Here is a 6,594-nt window from a genome sequence, read left to right as displayed (position 1 = left end):
CGTGCAGGGTAGTTGCCTCGTATCCAGACTCATTGCAATTGTTCACCACTGTTGTGTCTGGTTTGATTCAGCTGCCCCTGTCACACCTGCCTTTTGGCTTTGAGGGTGTAATGAGAAACTGGTTTGAACGTCACCCCCTTGGACGCCGAATCAGTGGCAGAGGCTGCTGCCATGCACCAAGTTTCCCCCCCCCCCCGCCCCGAGAACAGCCCATCTGCATCCCTCCTTGAGCATCCTCATGATAGTCCACCTTCAGAAACCACAAGAATATCACACAGTGTTTGCATAGCTCCTGGCATTAAACGTGAATGTGCTTGGTATGACGTTTTGCCAAGAGTGGACCGGGATTTTGTACAACAACTCACCGCAGGTACTTACACACTCTGTTGGACATGAATGCTTGGCTAGACAATAGGTTTTGCCTTGGTGTAACTGGCACAAAGCAGTGATGCGCCAGCGCCTTGTGGGAGCAGATGGCTTGCCTATTTTCCTCCAGACATTAAGACTCCGAATCCATGCCACATCCTTTCCCCAGATTACAGAAAGCTGCAGAGGAACTGTCTCCTGTCAAATTTCTTCTCCTGCCTTGTGGGACCAGCTCCAAATTCAGCTATCCACATCACATAGGTTCATTTCTGAAAACTTCTGGTCCTCTAGAGTTTAAAATGCTGAAACCGGGAGGGAAAAAAACCCAAGCAAACCATAGCGTGTGTGACCAAAAGCAAGATGATAACAGGGGGTCCTTGAGAACTGGAGAATCCCTTCTCTGTTAATTACCAGGGACTTGAATGCAGGCCCCACCAGTGGGCAGCAAGGCAGCTAGCGAGGGCTTGTGTATGGGTCACCCAGAGACAGCGAAGCCAGGGAGAACTGTAACACCAGAGCTTTCCTTGAGTTCTTGAAATCCAAGCCTGTCTCTCACACGCTGCAATACAGAAAGGATGCTGGACGACCATTCCCAGCTCCAACAGGAATTTTCTCTGCCTTTTTGACAACTACCTGCTCTATCACCTCCCCAGCTGGAAGAACGGGGGAGAATAGTTCCCTAACTCAATAGGAAGCTCAGGTTTAAATTTAGTAGCTGCTTTTAGAAAATACTTCAGGATTCTTGGACAGGCGGCTTTATGTAAGTGCTTCTGGCTATCACTGCTGTCTCCTAAGGGAAGAGGAAAGGCTGTACCAAATATTCAGGGTAAGAATAGCAACAGAGGACTGATACTGCACTTGTGTGCAAGATGGGTGAGATGAATCTCATTTTCCTCTTATTTGCCTTCGTAAATCTTCTCCCTCTCTCTCTTTTTTTTTTTTTTTTTTTCCTCAGGAGTTTTCATGAGGAGTGGTGATTTTCACCTTATATGAAATGGGCAAAATGACATAAGGGAGGTCCAGCTATTAAAACAAGCTGGTAAGAGTTTCCATGCCCTTAGTTCCTCTCAACAGAAAGGACTTTGGATTTTATGCATTAAAAAAGTTTTGGTCCATGACAGCAAGAAAATTGCTTAGCAAGACAATTGCTTAGCAAGAACATGACTTATCTTCTATATATTTGTTTCTGTGGTGGTAGGTAATTCTGCTTCCAGGAAAAAACTATGCTGTACACATAAACACCCCAAATGCCTAGTGGTGAACACCTCAAGAGAAATAGAATTTTACCTTAACAAAAAGGTAAGATAAGTTGGCCGTTTTGCAGATCCTTGCCCAGCGGCGCAGGAACACTGCGGGTGCTTGGAATTCACTTCTATTGTCCCCGGGCTGAATTGCTTTGAAAAAGGTCACATGAGGAGGAAAGGAAGTTTTGACTTTCACATGCCTGTTATTGCTAAGGAAACCACTTCCTTGGTATTCACATATTCAGCATGTCTCCAGTTTTGGCGCTCTGACAAATGACATCGTGCTACTGCATCGAGTAACAAAGAAGGGTGGAGAAGGCTGTTAGATAACTTGACGTGTTTGAAACGCCAGTACAGCTTTTGTAGGGCTGCCAAACTTCAAGTAGGCTCTGTGAGGGTAAGCGGGGTCCTTTGTTAGCTGCAGATGAGATACCTGGAGTTCAGAAATATGGAAAAAAAAGGTTCTGGTCTACATCTCGGCACGCTCAGGTAGTTCGGAGGTTTCCTGGGTTGTAGCAATGGCAATACTCTTACAGCAGTATAGATATTGGGAGACAAGTTTTCTAATACAAATATACCTGAATTATTCTCTGTGTAGAATTTATTTCAGCTTTCAAGTACGTACTTGCCTTTCCTTTGGCATTCAGATGTCAGAAACCGAGTACTCTCAGGTGATATGTCGTGATCTCGTTAGAAGCACTTGGATTTGAACTTTGGGTCTGTGGGACTTTTCCCATTTTTCTGACTTCATACTCAAACAAGAAATTAGAAAGAGTGACAAGACGCCACTGGTTAGGACTGAAAATCTCCCCCAATGTAGGGTTTTTTTAGAGGACTGAAGCAGAATTTATCTGAAATAACGTATTTGCAGATCTCAATCTGACGAGAAGAAAATACATCCTAATTAGGCTTATTTCTACTCTAAGAGAAAAAAAAAAGGGTCTAGTATGCTTCAGGATACAAGTGGGTTTCACTGTAAACATACAATAGCTACTGCGATTACCAGGACCAAGCGTGAGGCACGCACAAATCACAGGAATTGAACAGCTAAAGCCCTGCTCAATTTACTGAGAGGCTACTGAGCTTTTGATATGTCAAGATCTATTTGTCTAAACGTTATCTGTAAAAACAACATAATGTAGTGAACTGAGCCTGGGACTGCGGAGGCCAGAAATCAATATTCTAATCTTGGCCCTGCCTCACATGCATTTGGTGGCTCCAGAGTAGCTGTTTAATCTCCCTGCATGCTCGCCAGAGATAAAACAGTTCAAACATAATAAACTCTGCTGAAGAGCTGTGCAGATCAGTTCACAGCTTCTGTGTGCTTCTCCGAAGACCTGAATTGTTATGTAAATATTACCATTACATGCGGGACTTCTGGAGGTTTGTCTCCAGGAAAATACATACCGTGTATCTTTGCGTCTGAAATTTCAGGTCTATTTTCTAGCAGGTGCCCTCACCCCGTGGAGACTTCAAGCACAGGCTGGTGGCAGCACAGAAGCCACCAGGGTATCTAAGCTCAGCCTGATGGCAGCGCAGAAGCCACCAGGGTATCTGCCATAATAATATCTTCTTTTATGTTTCTTCCCCCCCCCCTTTTTTTTTTTTTTTCTTAAATGTGTTACAACAGTATTATTTAAAAAATGGTTCAGGTGTTTTCTCTCAGACAGCATCCTCCTTTTCATTCTGTCAGTGGCAGGAATAGACCATACTTCAACAGAAGTTATTTGCTTAATGCAGAAATAACGGAGAGAAGGACCTGTGGCCTGTTTATTTAGGAAGGAAGACTAGATAATAATTGTGATTACTTCGTGCTTAAAATACTTAAAAACATACTGGGCTTCATGTTCCACTCATTTTCCCTAATATCACCATTTCTGAGTGATTATCTTACTAGGGGCTCAGCTGAGCCACACTCATTCCCAAGGATCTCCAAAGGATTACCTGAGGTGAGACAAAAAGTAGGTAAAAACACCTGAGTAAAGCCGCAATAACCTTTTTCAGCTTTTATAAAAAAACCCAATGAAACAAACAAACAAAAAAATCAACCAACCAACAACATGAAAAATTATCTTCTATAATATAGGAAAGGAGAGAAATACCGGCTGCATCCCTTTTCCATGCGGCGAACGCGTTCCACATACAGAGGATGAAAGTTCCCACGTCCCAGCGAATTCCAGCCCAAAAGAGCAGCACTTTGTGAATTGTTCTAGAAACTGCCTGTGAGCGGACATTTGGAAATTGCTGAGAAAAAGCAAGTGATAAAACAGTAGGGTCTACATTTACTGGTATGTGTATTCATTTTACAGCCATTAGTACCTGCAGAAACGAGCCCAGCACCTCTAACGGCCCTGGGTTTTGCCTCCCATATTAGTGATGCTGTTGCCATACAGTCGTTAGCACGGGCTGGGGCTGGCGGGTGGTAGTTACGGCCCAACCTAGAGAAGGTTTTGCGTACCGCCAGAAAAAGCTGAAAATACTGTCTTGTATTCCGTGAGGAGGCAGTAGGGAAAGCGGTGCGGGGGGTGATGCACTCCGGCAGCCTGGGTTGCTAAGCAGGCAGCCCGCTATGCCGCGAAGCAGGCAGGAACCGGGAAAGAGCCATTAAGTCTGGAAGCAGCTGAGTATTTAATAAGCTGCACGCTACCGTGCATTTACATAGCTTAAGTTGTAGTAAAGCCCCGGCAGTAAAGGGTCAAAAGTGCAGGGCCGGAAGGCTAAAGCCCCCGCAGGCGGCAGCGTAACCCGTCCTGTCCTCAAGCGGAAAAGGACGTTGGGAGGAACCGCGAGGAAACGAGTCTCACTCCAAGCAAGGAGAATTTTAAAGGCCAAAAGGACAGAATGGTAAAACTAATTGAAGTTATAGTGCACGTGACCAGATCTGGCACAGCTCAATTACACAAAGTTTGTGAGGTATCTGTGCGCCCCCAATAAACCGAGCGTAAGGAGTGCAGTGGAAAGAAAAACGAGATCCCCCTCCTTCGTGGTTTACACGTCTAAACCAAAATGACTCTTTGCTCCCCCTGTCTGTGTGATCTTGAGATTCTTTTACGTGAATCGTTTCACACTCATTTATTTCCCAGTGTGCATATTTAACTATTTCCCTGGGCATCATCTTCACCCTGACACCGCCGGAGACCGGAGTGCCGTCTGCTGCAGTGACTGCCCGCTGCCGTCTCTCCCTCCGCTCTCCCGTCTCTCCCTCCGCTCTCCCGTCTCTCCCTCTGCTCTCCCGTCTCTCCCTCCTTAGCAGAGGCTGTTCCAAATACTCACAGAGCTGCCGGCTTCGCACAGGCGAGCCCACGTCTGACTCCACTTCCTACAGTGTAATCACGGGCTTCAGCAACTGTGCTTTTCATTTATACTGACGTAACCAAGATGGAAATCGGTCCCACAGCAAATATTTATCAGAGCATATCAAAGGAAAAGCAGAGCAGAAGAGAAACAAGCAAAACAGCGAGTGCCATTAAACTTTGCCAAGATAGATTTCAAAGTCAATGAAAACCACCCCAGAGACAGAGAGCTAAAATGTAGGACAAAGTAGAACACTGGGAAAAAAAAAAAAAAAAACCAACCCCAAATTTCCAAACACTGATGTCCTACAGAACAGATTTTAATTACTTCTAACTTGCAAAGAGATTAAGAAGGAAAACCTGCACAGAACTAACGATACATGAGCAAAGTCGATGATCACCGCTCTGCAGCTTGTGTTAACGTCTTGGCGTTGACACGTCCACCCCGCACGGCTCCCTGCTTGGGTCGGGGACCCCTTCGACAGACTAGTGAGAAAGAAACAGGACAACAGCCACAACTGGCTTTCTAAATGGTAGAAAATCACGGGATGCTACACTTTAATTAGATAATTAAAACTCTGTTGCTGCTTTGCTACATGCCAAGGACACTCAGTTTCTTGGCAACAGACCTCTTAATTTTCCTTCTTTGATATCCAGGTCACAGCCGTTTGCGTTAGAGGCTCATTTCCAGCAGCGATGCATGGCGGTGGCACACAACTTCCCGTCCCGCTGTTGGCAGCCCCCCGAAGTTCAGTGTCTTTCAACTACATTTATAAAAGCTGTTAAATGCTAAAGCCCTTATGAAGGGCAGTTTCTGAATGTTCACAAAAGTCAGGGGACATGTAAGCACATTAAAAAATTAGGTTGCTGGTGTTGCACGGGGCTACTTCTTACATCACCAGCAACCAAGTCTCATCCTGTTCCAGCTGAAAAGGTGAAGAGAGAGAGAGGAGAACGACTAAGTCATCCTCGGCTCTCCAGCTTCTTTGAAAGTTAGGTCTACTCCATCCCTGACTGTTTGCTATTATTCCCCCTTCTTATGCGAAAGGGGAACACTGTCCCAGAAGAGCTCGACTGGCTGTCCAGATTAGGTGAGGAAATCCCATATGTTTCTGAGGAGCGCTGCCTGGCTCAGGTGGCTGGAGGAGAAGCGCGTAGCCCTGACTGCGGGCCCCAGTGCTTTGCCTCACCTGCCATCACTTGAACATATTCATCAACGACCTGGATGAGGGGACAGAGTGTGCCCTCAGCAAGTTTGCTGATGACACAAAAGCAAGAGGAGTGGCTGACACACCGGAAGGCTGTGCCGCCATTCAGCAAGTCCTGGACAGGCTGGAGAGTTGGGCGGAGAGGAACCTGCTGAAGTTCAACAAGGGCAAGAGTAGGGTCCTGCACCAAGGGAGGAATAACCCCATGCACCAGTACAGTTTAGGGGCTGACCTGCTGGAAAGCAGCTCTGCAGAGAGAGACCTGGGAGTCCTGGTGGACAAGTTGACCATGAACCAACCAGCAATGTGCCCTTGTGGCCAAGAAGGCCAATGGTCTCCTGGGGTGAATTAAAAAGAATGTAGCCAGCAGGTCAACGGAGGTCAACCTCCCCCTCTACTCTGCCCTGGTGAGGCCACATCTGGAGTACTATGTCCAGTTCTGGGCTCTCTGGTTCAACAAGGACAGGGAACTACTGGAGAGAG

General features: G+C 46.2%; 1 long non-coding RNA gene across 1 annotated transcript; it reads right to left on the bottom strand.

Annotated features, from left to right (window-relative positions):
- Positions 1-3,533: 3,533 nt before the first annotated feature.
- Positions 3,534-4,895, bottom strand: LOC309670355. The gene is made up of 3 exons (XR_014269001.1): positions 4,884-4,895; positions 3,713-3,830; positions 3,534-3,554 (listed from the first exon to the last, which is right to left on the bottom strand). It is a non-coding gene; the product is annotated as an uncharacterized lncRNA (long non-coding RNA).
- Positions 4,896-6,594: the final 1,699 nt, after the last annotated feature.

The sequence above is a fragment of the Vanellus vanellus genome (genome assembly GCF_965231255.1).
Source record: "Vanellus vanellus genome assembly, chromosome: 3".
NCBI lineage: Eukaryota > Metazoa > Chordata > Aves > Charadriiformes > Charadriidae > Vanellus > Vanellus vanellus.
This window is presented reverse-complemented; position numbering and strand designations above follow the sequence as displayed.